Source organism: Bidens hawaiensis, unplaced genomic scaffold, assembly GCF_021521415.1.
Source record: "Bidens hawaiensis isolate Kalapana, Puna unplaced genomic scaffold, B.hawaiensis_p1.1 tig00000697_1, whole genome shotgun sequence".
NCBI classification, from domain to species: Eukaryota; Viridiplantae; Streptophyta; class Magnoliopsida; order Asterales; family Asteraceae; genus Bidens; species Bidens hawaiensis.
The window spans coordinates 5,337,867-5,354,208 of NW_027491041.1; the positions used below are offsets into that span (position 1 = coordinate 5,337,867).

The 16,342-nt window shown below is 35.6% G+C and overlaps 1 pseudogene; it reads right to left on the reverse strand.

Moving 5' to 3' along the window:
* Window positions 1-10,363: 10,363 nt before the first annotated feature.
* The window catches only part of LOC143531784 (serine/threonine-protein kinase PBS1-like), a 31,764-nt pseudogene continuing 25,785 nt past the window's right edge, over window positions 10,364-16,342 (reverse strand).

Below are 16,342 nucleotides of genomic sequence, written 5' to 3' on the forward strand. Positions count from 1 at the left end.
TGATCGTGCACTTAGGGATTTCCTAGCTCGTTGCAGGTGTTCGATTGATTCCAGGTGAGTTCATGATGCCCTTTTTAACTCTTTTTAAATTTTGGGCTAGCATGCACACCTAAGTGTTTTGTTACATAATGAAATCTTTTAGACGATTTTATATAGGCTTGCTAGTATATGGTAGGCCTTGGGATGTTAAATATATATACATATATATACACATTATTGCTTGGCCTATATTTGGCGATGTTGTAGTCATTTCGACTACTGATGTTGCGTATGCCTACTTTGTGTTTGCATGCGTTGATGTTACGTGTTTGGCTTGTACGTTTGCTCGACCCTGATGTTATACGTGGATGTTATATATATATATTGTTATATATATAGGGATGTACTTGAAAGGATGTTTACATATACATTTTGTATATGTATGTATGAGGATGTTTAGTTTTCAGTAATGATGATTTGATGGATGCACCCTTTTTCTTTTTTTTAAACTTTTTGTATGACTATCATAACTATTACTACTGATATTATTTACTTAAAACTTGAACTCACTCAGCTCAAGCTGACTTTGTGTGCATGTTAGTGTGAGTTTCAGGTTAGGAAGAGGATGCCTTATCGCTTGGACGTGCACGAAGCTGCTTGGACGGTGAAGGGCATACGTGGATGGAAGAATGTAATTTGAATAATTTTATTTCAAATGGTTTTATGAATTATATTTAAAATTGGTTTTGGGCAAAATTCCCGGGTTTTAGGGAACTTACTTCACTATTTATGTTTTCTGCTGAATTTACACTCTGAGATGTTTGTTTTAATGGAAGAAACCGTTTTCAAGTTTAACTATTTTCATAAGTGTTTTGTATGAATACCAACTGTGAGATTCCCGGGGTTCGGGGCCTTACATACTAGACGAGAATAGATGAGGATGAGATAGCAATCACCAAACATAAAATAAACACTTAAGCACATAGAGTATAATCATGAAGCTTGCAATAATCACGCATAGACATAAATTGAATTGTTTTTTCAATAGATGAGGAAATAAAACATGAGTAAAGTTGATACGGTATACATGCTACCCCCAAAATATAAAAGATGAAAAAAGGGGGTATGTAAACTCACCTTAGAGATAAGGTAGACGATAACGGGGAGACAGCTAAAGTGAACAAGTTAGTTAGTTTCTGCGACGAGTCCAGATGATATGCCCTAATTTTAAAAGTGTGATTAAATAATTAAACTAACGACATAAACGAAACAAGACAAGATTGCAATGGTATATAATGGAATTGGGATCGAGAAGGCGCTAAATATATTTTACATTAACTTCATAAAGTTGTAATAAAAGCGTAATCAATTTAAATACTATTACAAGTTAAATGTCGATTTTAAGTAATAACTATCACTTTAATATTACATATATATTCATAAATTAAACGAACACTCATTTCAATGTTTAGCGATCACCGGTTCATTTAGACGAGTAAAACTATATAGTTTAACTAATTATAAAAAGAAATATTAGATTGAGACGGGAATATATATATATATATATATATATATATATATATATAAGTTTAGGTAAAAAAAACATACATCAAGGTAAAATGGTGTTCGGTCCGTTAACGAGTAAAAATAGTTATAATTCAATTAAAAGGTGCTAGTTATAATTAATGGAAATAAGGAAAAACAAAAATGATAGCATAAAAAAAAAGAAAACTAACTCTGCTTAAGGAGGGAATCGAACCCGGGTCTCTCCTGGCCTGTGACATAACTCAACACGCACCAGCGAACTGGGCTGATGCTTCATCTTGTTAGTAGATACTGAATCCAATTAAACAGACAAACAGATTGATCCCAATTCCTAACAAACCCTAGATCTATTCCAACCCAAAATTGAAACCCTTTTGCCCTCTGTTAATCGGAATCAAAATAGGGCTTTCGTTAAACTCACACTTCCACCCAAAAAGCATAGCTTAATTACCAGAGATGATGATGAAATGAAAGAGAATGATAGTTAGGGTTTGCGGCTTGAAAACGGATCACGAACTGGATCTTGCACAGCTTCTGGATAATAATTGAGTTAGGGATTCATTCCGCGATGGTGTTAGGAGCTTGCAGGTGAATTTAATTGTATTATAAACACATATTTATAGGGTTACCATGATTCAAAAGCTGCGGTTTTGTTTAAAGTCAAATTAGCTGTCCAATTCGATAATGTTTTCTATAATTGAAGTGTCGGTGTGACGCGATTTGGTCCAAGGATTGATTTGGTATGTTGAATCCATTGATTACGCCGAAAATTGTGTTTCAAGAGAGGGGGCTGTCGGTTACGGATTTGGAGCAAGGAAGGAGAAAGGAAGTTTGTAAATTGGCAAAACTGGTCCCTAAGGTTTATTTTTGATAAATAAAAAAAAAATAAAACTATACTTGAGCGGTTACAATGCACATGCTTGATGGTTATATAGAAAAGTCATTAATAGACAAAAATGGATTTGAATACGTGTAATGAAAAAATGTAATAAAATAAATAATAGGTTGATAGAAAAGTATGAAACCAAAAATTTAAATGGACCGGGTTTTCGAGTCAAAAATTTAACGAATGTTACATGTGACATTCGTGACAAAACCAGATACACCTCAGTATTCACATATCGAATAAGTGATTAACCGCTTATTGCTTAACAAACGAACGAATAACCAAACGGGTCTGTTTATGACCCAGATATACTTGTTTAATTACACGCTATGATTTTAAACTCGAAAGATAGTTACGAAACAAACATTGTATCATCCGTTAAGTCGAAAAATACTTACAAAATACTTACGTGACATGTTTTAACAGATCCTAGAAAATATTTTCGATTTTTACAAACAAATACTATGTTTTACTAAATTTACAAGAAATTAGCCGAAAAACGCTCGTTTTCGCACTATATGTCATACCCGATACATTTTTCTTGCCAAAAACCAAACACAAAATAAATTTGGAATCGGCATTTAATGTTCAGGCACCCAAAATGAGGCAAATGGGCCAAAATGGGGCCCAAGGGGGCCCTACTATTTGTGGCCGCCACATTTGAAATAGGACCACCCTTAGCCCTTCTTTATACTTAAGTCATATAAACTAGATATTTTCCATTTATTTCATCATAATCAGGACAGAAGCTCCTAGCCTCTTCATCACATTCTTAAAACCTAAGGTAAAACCCACGAAATTGATCATTAAAACTTATTTTAACCATGGATTTTTCTTAAATATTGAACTTTGATTATCAAAAATTAATTCTAACCTAAAAATTGTCCAAAAATATGTTTTGATCCTACACATGGTTAGGAATCTGGTTTGATATATTTTTTTTATATAAACACGGATTAGAGGGTTTAAATCGCGTTTTTACCGTTCAAAAGTTCCGTTTAAAGCCCTAACCGAAACCCTAAATTTCAAGGCTGATCTTTTGATGATACATGCTTTGTTTTATGACATAGGACATGTAGTTACATTATTTAGAAGGAAAAGAAATCGGAAATTTGAGAAAAATAGTTGAAACGAGCGAAAACCGCAAAGGTAATGCCGAAACACTCGTTTGGGGGCTGCTTTAGATTAGATTTTGACGTGCTTGTTTTTAGATTGTGATATTTTGTAAGGACATCAAGGATCATATGAATGAGTCCTTGTCCGAATTTGGTAATTTTTCAACCATCCAAGAATATTTGGCGAATTTATTACCGTTTAGGGACGTTTATTTGGGAAAATAACTAAATACTTGAAAAATTATGAAATTTTGTGGAGAACTTCGGTATCACATAATATTATCAAATATAAAATTTGGGGTCATTTGGATAGACCTAGCTATGTTTTCTAGATTGACGTTTATTCAAGTTTTTATAGTCGTTTTTGGCTCGAAAAGGTAACCTGGTAAAGCTATTAGGTTCTGGAAATTTTGCAAGGTGTTTTGGGAAGAATTTGGATCACTCAGTAATTTTATTGGATTTTTCAGAAATCCTTTGGTATAAACTGACGATTTACGGGTTAAATATAGCATATAAAATGAATTTTTATAAATTAATAGTTCTGTAAATAATTCCAGAAATATTTTTATAAAAATCCACATATTTTACTTGATAAGTATATAAATTTTGATAATTTAAAGATAATGGATAATTAATTGTGCTTAATTGAAGGTTAAACAAATTCAGTTATGATAAAAACCGACGATTTCATAATTAACGAACCTGATGGAATATCAGAACACCAAGAGTGATCAAAAAGCATATGTCTGGGTTAATTAAGTAAAACCGAACTTTTATGAGAAAAAAGGACAATTTGGATAAATTGTGCACTTTTCTCCAAACCAGACTAAATAAACGGAAACGAGCCTCGTAGCGAATCCAGACATCTAATCTACGATCGACGTTTATAAATTTAATCATTTTATCAACTAACGCGTTTACAAATTCATATGGTCATACCTTTTTTTCTAACGCGTAAACGATCAACTTGGCCCAGCAGGTGAAACTGGAAAACTGAGCCAAGTTATGTTGTATACATGAGACATTTAACAACGTCAAAATCTAAGCCTATTAACATGTTCTGGGCGTGACAGCCATACCCAGACTAGATACACAACCCAGTTTAGTATGGAGATTATAATAATATTAAAATACTAATATTATTATAATATTGATTATAAGGACTAAGTGATAGCGTGTGAAACAGACCACGAGCTGATATCGCAAAGAGTATCTACTAAACCCAAACACATAAAAGTCACCACGAACACAATGATTAACTTCGAGCGGATTGCTTGTGAATATTACTATTGGTTTGACAAACCCAAACGGAGCCAGCACGGTTTGTTGAGACATAACACCGTTTGCACATGACCATAATTATACAAACATGTTATGTAGTGTTAGACATAGCTCCTTGGTGCGCATGGGAAATGGAGGCACATGGCATGAACGAACAATCAAAGCTTCACTAAAGCTTAGCATAATTACATCATAAACATACAAACAAATGTACTGATAAGTGTACATACATACATACATACATACATACATACAAACTTACATGCGCACATACAAACTATGAACTGTGATTATGCATAACTGATTTCTTGAAACTCGTTAAACTCAGCAACTCTTGTAGTTGACCCGTTTTAAACGTGCTATTCAGGTATACCGAATTTGGATTAGAAAGTTAATGTGCAACGTGTTGGACTAGCAATCAATGCTATGTAAATTGATGTAAGTGTGCTAGTAAGAAGAAAAGCAGCATAACCGGCTGGTTCAGATTTGTATTACCTTGTTTGTAAAAGAAGTTAGAACGATGTAAATATTGTAAATTAGTTTGTATTGTTCTTCATAAACATGTGGTTGATACTAGATTTGTCTGTTACATTTTCGTTTAATGCTTCCATGATTTTCATGTCGGGGTGTTCCAACCGATCTGAGATTCTCATCCATTCTTTATCCAGTGCTGCATCCAGTTCAATTTCCTATTCCTCCTCCACAACAAGCTATTTCTACTGCAAGCCCCACTTTGTCTATTGGAACAGTGGCGAGGCTTACTCATATATTTATCCTCCATTCATGCAGTTCAGCAGATCGTAGGTCCTTTGATGCGTCTCCATCCTGGTCTACAATTTACCAATTCAGCATCAAATGTATCATGTGTTAAACTTGGTAAATTTTCAACAAAACTTGTTTAAGGCTGATCAGATTCAGATGATGAAAGGGTTACTGGTTTTGAATAAAGAATTAAGGCTCTGATAGCTGCTCAGGGGGTAGAAGATTGAACAACAAGATTATGTGATCCTTCAATTTCAATGTGAAGAGGATATGCTGAAGAAATTGAAGGATCAGGATCATGAACATGATCCCAAAGTGGTCCGTTCTGATTAGGAACTCGGTGCTTCAACAGCTGGTCCAATACCTAATGAGGGGGAGCCATGTAGTAAACAGATTGTGGTATTTAGAGATTATACCGAAGTCCAACCCGTCAACACACTGAAAGTGAAGACTATATCATTAGTTTTCATGACCGGGGTTGTGAAAAGTATGGTTAACACTCATGAGATTGAAGAAGGCGAGTTTGCTGATCATGGTTTAACAAAAAAATAGATCTCCATGCTGATTAACACAAATAAAAAGGATGTAGAGGAATGGGAGAAGTGGGTGGATGTTGAAATTGAGGATGCTAGAGATGTAGATGTTGATCCAAGTATTCCATCTGGGGATAGTTGTTATGATGATGTTGAGATGGAAGACATAACGGCCGAGGAATATCCTGACATAACATGAAGAACAATTTAGATGATGGATTCCTTTCATTACTATTGAGCATTATAAGATGGTTGAGGAACAGTTGCAGAAAGAGAAAGAGAAACAGAATGAGAAAGGAAAGTGACCAGAACCAGTTGAACCAAGACATACTTTGGATGGTATGTTTCAGTACAACACGAAGAAATTAAACAAGTGGACAGAGACATTGAGATATGCTCCAAATCAAGATTATCTACGGTCGAAGGCTAGGTTGTCTGCATAATAGATAAAGAAGTTTGTTGCTGTGAAGATGATTGAAGGTGATATTGTTTCGTGGATGTATAAGCCCGAGCTGAAAGTCTACATAGTCAAGTGAGAGAATGGTGTTCAGTATTTTTTTTTACTAACATTCTCTCCATGCCACATCGGGATGTCCATACAATGGCCTTTAGATGATTTTTGAACCCCTGGAATTGTCAGTTAATTGATTCGTTCTATCGGCAGTTGTTTCATGAAGTTCATCATGGGTTAAAGTTTTTCAATCTCTAGGTGCCTAAATGACAACATGTTGACACGATTGATACTCATACGGGGTGGAGAAAGCTAGTTTTAAAAGTGAAGCCACCGCGCACTATGAAGAAAGCTGATGTGAAGGCTTTACCATGAAGCCTTAATAAGGAATTCAATCGGTGATACTATCATGAAAAAAATGATGAAGCCGTGATTGTGTTGGGCCTGGTGACAAGATAAACTTTTTTCGGTTTTTGGATTCGATGTTGTTTAACCATCTAAGTCTGATAACGACATTTTATTCAACAATCAAATTAGATGTCCGTGTATATCATGCGTTAGGAACTCATAGCTGTACTAGTTTGAAGACCAACCATTTTAAGATGTGAAGACCGACAAAGCTCGAGACGAGGGGGAATTTCTTGATACATCTATAGGCATCTCGGTCTTTGTTTATCATTTTTGTAACAGTGCTAATATGCATTGGGATTAGTTTACAAAAAATGTAAAGTTACATTATCTATGGAAAATTTAGCGAATAAATTCTATTTTTGTACCTTAGGCCTCTAAGGATGATAGTGTAACACCCCGGCCCGGATGGGCTGACGTGTCACAATAAACATGGTTTCTAAACAAAAGACATAATCCTGCCCAAAGCAAACTTAAGGAGAATTTACATAGTAACATGGTTAAAAGATATTTTATTATAATCCTGATGTTTTATTCTTCTCTCTTAATCCTGCCCAAAGTAATCTGCGGTCCTGTATACAAAAATATAAATAACGGAATGAGCCGAATGCTCAGTACGGAATAATAGGCTCAACCAATTAATAATTTAATGACACATAATTTAGATTGAACTTATGGTAAATGATACTACACAAAGTAACCTTATAATTATATAAATTAAATCGTATCATACGGATGTACCCATGAGCGAACATAAACGTGACAACATACAGGTAGCTACTCCTGCATATTTTTCACATAAGATGGCGAGTTGGCATACCCGCTATCCATCTCCTTAATCATATTCTAGGATCGATCCATACGCCTCCTAATAGCCATATGTACCACACATGTAATTAAGAGACGCCGTGAACTGATCTCACCATCACGGGTGGTGCACATGTTGTCGATGCCGCAACAACATGCTCGTGGGACTCTCCACGAGAAGCGACACTCAGGGTATCGGAATACAAAGGATCTTACTCACATAACTCATAGCAAATATATTGTCGTAACATATACCGGAACATGCGCTAATGAGGATATTTAAACATAATACTATCGCATGACATGAAAGTTAAATCCAATGTTATAATCAGAATTGAATCCGATGGACAGTCAAGTGAATTGATAATCCAAAAACGTGAGTTTTAAAATATATATGAACTCAATATATAAGTTTATATTATTTAATATGAAGTAATAAGGAGTGAGGGTAAAGATCCCTATCTTTATAGTTCTGAAACGATATCGATCAGTTTTATAAGCGTTTGCAAAGATCTACATACGAGTTATATTCTTTTAGAAATATGTTTGTTGGGTTTAAAGCATGTATTACAAATACTAAATTCTGTAAATTCATTTTTCATTTTCATTTTTTTTTTCATCTATAGCATGAATTAAGGTTACTTCACTAATCACGAAGAGTTGGGGTTTGCTACACTTATGACCTGGAATGTAGCGCTCATCACAATAGTAGCAAAGTCCCTTTTCCCGTCGCTCCCTTGTTTTTACACCTGATAACCGGCGAACAGGGTTTGGGGCTGGCAGGGCAAGAGGTTGGGTTGGAGCCGGGCCTAATAGACCAGCTGTGGTCTGGTTCTTAGGTGAAGAATTATAACTAGGCGCCCGGGTTGAAGAAATGCCCCGACGTTGCAGGTTCACCTTATCCTCGACCAAGCGCGACGAAGCGATTGCATCTGCCAAGGTGCGAGGTTTCTTGAGCTTTACTTCTAAACGAATCTCCTCCTTCAAGCCACCAATAAAACAACCCATTAAAAAGGATTCTGGGAGACCGTCAATGCGTTGCGACAACCGTTCGAAAGCCTCGATGTAGGCTGCCACTGTTGTTACTTGTTTGAGGCGATGGAGAGACTCTGAGGAGTCCTCGTACTCAGTCGGCCCAAAACGAATCAGCAAAGCCGTGGTAAATTCTCTCCATGTCACAGGACCTCGTGTCTTTATAAACCACCGGTGCCACTGTAGGGCAATACCGTCAAGATGGATCGAAGACAGAGTGACGCGATCTTCCTCCGCTACGTTTTGAAACTCAAATAATTGTTCCGCCTTGTATATCCAGCCCGTAGGATCTTCACCACCACTAAACTTGGGAAAAAGGAGTTTGAAATAGGGTTTCCCTTCGGTACCGATTGTCATTTGCTTCCCGGAACCGGAAGCATCATCTGAACGTTTCTCTTTATTGGACCGAACCTCCATCACCAACTGGTTGAGCATGGAAGTGAGTTTTTCGATGGATTCGTTAGTGCTTTGCTGAAACTGCTCTGAGAGTTTTTCGATGGATTCGTTAGTGTCTCCATTGGATCAGGGCCTCTCTGATACCACTGTTAGGTGGGTCTAACGGTTGATTCAATAGCCAAGAAAATAGAAGGAAATCTAGAAGGAATAAAGGAAGAATATTTGAGGCAAATTTTCTGTTAATTTTTAAAATCAAACGATTACAATTTAAAAGGAAACAAAAAGGAAAAGTCAAAGTTGTTCCTAACAATGCGGAAATAAACGTTACTGGAGATGAGGGCATCCCCATGATCTCCTTTATTTATACAAAAATCAAAATACTAAATCAAAGATAAGTTGCAACTAATTCCATTCATGCATGCACGTGCTTTATTCCAAGTTTGGCTTGAATGGCTCCGACCCGTGTCACTACTTCGACCCGTAACACAAAATCGCTTACCTCGCCTTTCAGTTTGGATACAGCATTTACACACAAAAAATCATGTGAATAATGATTGAAAAAAAAAATCCATTTTGGCCTTTCACTAACGCAACTTTTTTAAAGAGGTAGTGAAATGGGCTAGTTAAATGCAACTATTTTTACCAACTTAGACACTTTTGTACCTGATGGATCAAACATATATTTCCAAACTTTTAGAAGTGTGTAAACTGTTTCATATGATTACCTAAAACAAAATGGTAAAAAAAGTCATTTTGTTCTTTTGTTGGACTTGGAAGTATGACCACCACATATAGTCATATAGATGTCTGAATTGGCTATTTTTAAATTTTCCAGCTCTTTGTTATACTAGAAAAAAACTATTAACATCTAACCACAGCAAATCAATATTCTACACTACTATATTATTAAACATGCTACTTCGGATAAAACAGTTGCACAATTATGAAAATTTAACTTCGCCTTCACACTGTATCATCTCATGAAAACCAAGATTAAGTGAATACCGCTCGAATATTAATAACAAAATCCCCGCACCATACAAACATAAGAACATTTTCTGCGCTGAATCTCCACAAGTACTGCGTTGTTGTAATTATTATTATTATTATTATTATTATTATTATTATTATTATTATTATTATTATTATTATAAACACCAAAGCTTCCTTAGACACTTCGTCGTCTTTTTTCCGCCCACATTTTAGCCTCGGCAACAGCCCGCTGATGATCAAGATCCCGATTCAACAACTTTGGAGTTTGCGTTTCCCGAGGCGAAATCCTGTTTTTGGAACGTTCAATCTCTTCGAATCTGCTCCGACTGAACCCATCACCTTCTGTATTCTCTGAAATTCTACTGGTTCCCTCACCATGACTGTAGCGGGTGCTTTGGCTTGGTCTCACATTAGAATCATGGGTGGTGTTTGCAAGATACGATAATGTGGTAACCACTTCCCCTATAAGTGGTCGAGCCGCAGCCTGTATTTGGATGCATATGCGTGCAACCCCTAGAGCCTGGTAGAGATCATTCATTGACTAATGTCCCACGAGCCTAGGGTCTGCCAATGTTGAGTATTTTCTTCGGTTCTCGAATAGCAGGCGTGCCTGCAAATACCCAAAACACGTGTAGTTTACTCATAATTTTGATGTGCTTCATAGTAAATAATATATAACATGTAATCACATTTGACGCGATACTTTTTTTATAACAGTTAACAACTTTTGGACAAAAAAATGTCTCGGGTCAACTCAAGCTATCCCGTTTCAACTCATAACAAAATTACTTCCATATTAAAAAAAATACAAAATAAAAAATACCATGATTGCCTTGACGGTTGGGTTTTAGGTTTTTGAAAAACCAAATTGTAGGTGCTTCTTGCTTTTAAATATGATTAAAACTGGAAAAATCGAACCAAAGTGAATTTATGTATATTTTTATTTTTATTTTCATTTTTGGAAATTTAAGGGGGTGTTTGGGTGAGCTTTTAAAACTTGCTTATTTGGTTGTTTGATTGTTGAAAAGCAAAATGTGTTTGGCAAAGCTATTCCAAAAACTTCAAATTGGAGCTTTTGAAAAGTTGCTTTTGCTTTTCAAAAAGCAAATAAGTAAAAATATAATTTAAAAAGCTCAACCAAACACCCCCAAGTAACCTAGAATAATTTAATAATTATTGTAACCCAAATACATTATCCCAAATGCATAATAATCAGTTAGTTATTAATTAGCAAAAAAGAAAATAAAAATGAAGCCAAGCTCAAACCAGAAAAACAAAACTAAACAATTTTCAAGAACTTAAAAAATCTCGAGTTTTGGTTTGCTTTGAGCCAAAACCAACCCATATGCACCTTTGATCGTTACCCAGTCCGCTTAATTAAGCACGTACTATATAGTCAACTTTTGTGAACAACACTATAATATTTAAGGAAAAGAAAGGAAAAAAAAAGAAAAAACATTATGGAAACAATTACGGAATTACCCAAGAGACCAGATTCTGCAGTCCTTGGGGTGCGGCGCTGTCAATGGCTTTCCGACCCGTAATAAGCTCTAAAAGCACCACCCCAAAGCTATAAATGTCCGACTAACTGTGAGATAACCCATCAGTGCATATTCAAGAGCACAATAACCATGTGTGCCCATGACCCGTGTGGTCAAATGAGACTTATCTCCAGTGGGGCCTTGCTTCGCTAACCCAAAATCAGAAAGCTTTGGTTGAAACCCCTCACCGAGCAAAATATTTGATGATTTGAAATCCCTATATTTAACGGGTGGGTTAGCCATATCATGAAGATATTCCAAGCCTCGAGCCGCACCCGCTGCTATTTTCATTCTCGTGTTCCAATCTAATGTTGTTTGTTTGGGTGGGATATCTTCAAAGATAAATGAATTGTTGAGTAGAATTACTAATTATTATTATTATTACATGATATTGATAATAATCAGAAAGTACAAAATATGAGTACCATGAATATGATCTTCTAATGACCCCAATGGCATGAACTCATAAACGAGAAGTCTTTGGTAATCATCCACACGAAATCTGATTAACATTACCAAATTGGGATGTTGTAAGCGGCTAAGCATAAGAACTTTGACTAAAAACTCGCGGTCATCATGTACCCGTTTCTATCCAGTTGTTTTATATCTACAATCTACAAAACAAAGGAGTTATAATTAATAAGCTTATTGTTTAACCATACCATCATTTCCTAAAATGTTGCTATTATGAATTTTATCATTCAATGTATTCTTTTGTATTGATAAAAGCTGGAAAGAGGACATAATATTCTCCGTTTTGATATATCTTTGTAAACCATACCAGCCCGCTATCTGGAAGACGTCCTTTGTATACCTGACCAAACCCTCCTTCCCCAAGTAAACAATGCGGGGCTATTTGTTTCAGCTGCCAACTCCTTGAATTTGAATGTATGAGCTGCAGTCTGACCACATGACCTGTCTTTAGAACCCGATAAATGGAGTTCAATCTTCGGCTTGTGTTCCTCCCTAGAACCAAAACATGAAAACAAGCCATTAACTTAAAATTATTTTGGTTAGACATTTGGATTGGTTTGTAAAGAGAATATTATTGCAAGTTAAATTTAATATGTTCCTATATTCTTCGAATAATAAATGCAACAATCCTATATTTAGTAGCCTAACATCATTAATATTGAGAAAAAGAAAATAAGAAAGGAACAATTTTCTACGTGCTAATATAACAATCATATATTTAGTAAACTAACATCATTTATTTATGCTTAATATTAAGAAAAAGAAAACAGAAAAGGAACAATGTTATACGTGCTAATGTAACAATCCTATATTTAGTAAATTAACATCATTAATATTGGCTTAATATTGGGAAAACAAAACAAAAATGGAAAAATGTTCTACGTGCTAATCTTCTACCGAAAAGTAAACAATGGCGCAATTTGAACATGTCTCGGGTCAACTCAACCTATCCCGTTTCAACCCATAACAAAATTACTTCCATATTAAAAAAAAATACCATGATCGCCTCGACGGTTGGGTTTTAGGTTTTTAAAAAATATGCTTGTAGGTTCTTCTTGCTTTTATATATGATTAAAACTGGAAAAATCGAACCAAAGTGAATTTATGTATTTTTTTTATTTTCATTTTTGGAATTTTAAGTAACTTAAAAGAATTTAATAATTATTGTAACCCAAATATGTTATCCCAAATGTATAATAGTCCATTAGTTATTAATAAGCTAAAAAGAAAAATAAAAACGAAGCCAAGCTCAAACCTGAAAACAAAACTAAACGATTTTCAAAAACTTAAAAAGTCCTGAGATCTGGTTTGGTTTGAGCCTAAACCATCCCATACACACCCTTTATTGTTACCCAGTCTGCTTAATTAAGCACCTACTATATAGTTAAGTTTTGTGAACAACACTATATTAATTATGAAAAAAGAAAAGAAAAAAACAAGAACAAATGACAAGACCCGAGCCCCGGTGCGGAAGCGTGAATAATGGTCGTTATTAAAGGCGGAGCTTGGATCTGGGCTAGGATCGAATCGTATTCACTCTTGAAGGTTGTTTGGACGGATGAGTGGTATTGGGAGGGAGCCTGAATCGATTACAATGAACAATAAACTGGACGAACAAATATATGTAAACGAAACATAAAGATAAAGAAGTGGCAGTATGATTTCATTAGTCACAAGATTGTCATACATAGCACTCATACATACACACATACATACAATAAAGCCATCCACCGGAGGCGGCGGCTCTCTCATAGGGATTAAACCCTAGATCTCACCTAATACACAATACACTCATGCTAGACAAATTAACAAATACAACTATTTATACTAGTCAAGCATGTCTTGGTCTTTAAGCCATCCACCCTTGGTTGAGACCAAAAATATTATTATATTTTTCACCCATAATAATAATAATTCGATGCGTCAGTTTAAAATATAAGTCCCAACAATCTCCCCTTTAGACCGATGCCATCGAATTTCTTCCATGATCACCTCAAAAACTCATTGTGTTTCGTTGAAATTCTCCCCCTCACGTTAAGCTTCTCCCGTTGTTCATTTTACATCATTTCTCCTATATCACATTTGGATACATTTGTGTAGGCATATGAACGAGGATTTGAACTTCAAAGATCAACTTCAAGTAACAAGGTCATCACAAAAAGAAATAAACTCAATGTGATCATCAAATAATCTTCCATTCTTCAAATCTGTTTCTTCCCTTGTAAATCATCTTCAAACCATTCCCTGAATCAAGATAGCATTCATGTCAACCATAACCTGTTCTTGAGTCTCAATAGACTGTCTTCATAGGAGGTTAAACTCTACCGATCATCTGTTCACCATGTTACTAGTCATGACTCTATCTTCTGAACGGTACTAGGAAATCTGAAAACTCACAAACAATGAAATATCTCTAAAGAATCTTGAATTATTGATCATGATAAACTTTTCCTTAACTTGAGTCTTTTCACTTGATTTGAAGCAAGAAATTTGCAATGAAATTCAAGAATTTTTACTCCCCCAATTTCGTTGCAACTGTCTTTGAAAATTGTGTCTTCAAATCAAGTATGGGTGAAACAACCTTGACCATCCTTATCAAGATTTTTGATTCTGTAATAAACAAAGATAAACAAAACATCTTGTTGGTTGACACTCATAAGTGATTAAATCCGTAAGCTTGGTCAACACTTGTTCTTGTAAAGCTCTTTGATGAAGTTGTGAAAAATTGATAAGACTTTGATTTCCATTTACTTGTTGATGATTGGATAAAATTTACCAAAATACCCATGGTATATATCTTCCGTAAAGATCAGCTTGGTCAAATGGTCAACGGCACCAAATATTTCAAAAGTTTTTTCAAAACTCGTAATTCATTCACGAGCATGGATTATTGGTTCACGAGCCCCGGTGCGGTAGCGTGAATAATGGTCGTTATTAACGGCGAAGCTCGGATCTGAGCAAGGATTGAATCGTATTCACTCTTGAAAGGTGTTTGGACGGATGAGTGGTATTGGGAGAGAGCCTGAATCTATTACAATGAACAATAAACTGAATGAACAAATATATGTAATCGCAACATAAAGATAAAGAAGTGGCAGTATGATTTCATTAATTACAAGATTGTCATACATAGCACTCATACATACACACATACATACAATAAAGATCAGCCACCTCCGGGAGAGCTAATCCCGGAGGCGGCGGCTATATCATAGGGATAAAACCCTAGATCTCACCTAATACACAATATATTTATGATAGACAAATTAACAAATACATCTATTTATACTAGTATAGGATGTCTTGGTCTTCAAGCCATCCACCCTTGGTTAAGACCAAAAATATTATTATATTTTTCACCCATAATAATAATAATTCGATGCGTCGGTCTAAAATATAAGTCCCAACAACAAACATGATGGACACAATTACAGAATTACCCAGGATACCAGATTAGGGCTGTTCATTTTACCCGAAACCCAACCCGAAAAAACTCGTACCCGAACCCGAACTAACCCGACCCAAAAAACTCAAAAATCAGCACGAAAAAACCCGTACCGGAACCCGAACTAACCCGACACGAAAAACCCGAACCCGAGAAAAGACTAACCCGAACCCGAACCGAAGTAATTCGGGTTGGTTTTCGGGTTTGATTTATAAGTTTTGTGTCAACCCGAAAAACCTGAATAAACTTTTAGTTATGAAATTAAATATATTTTTAGGTATATTAGGCTAAGTCTTAGTCACTCAAGTTATCAAAATTTGAGCCTAATCAACTATTGTCATTCCAACTATTATGAATCGATTGTTTATTGTCAATTTATGTTTTCCGTTTATTATTGATAGCAACCATAATCGGACAACCATGCTGTATTGTGGTGCGGTGCTGCTAATGGCTTTCCGACCCGTAATAACCATGTGTGCCCATGACCTGTGTGAGATGACTCGTTAGTGTATATTCAGCAGCACAATAACCATATGTGCCATGACAAGTGTGGACAAATGAGACTTATCGCCAGTGGGGCCTAGCTTCGCTAAACCAAAATCTGAATACTTTGGTTAAAACCCCTCACCGAGCAAAATATTTGATGATTTGAGCTCCCAATATATAACGGGCGGGTTAGCCTTATCATGAAGAT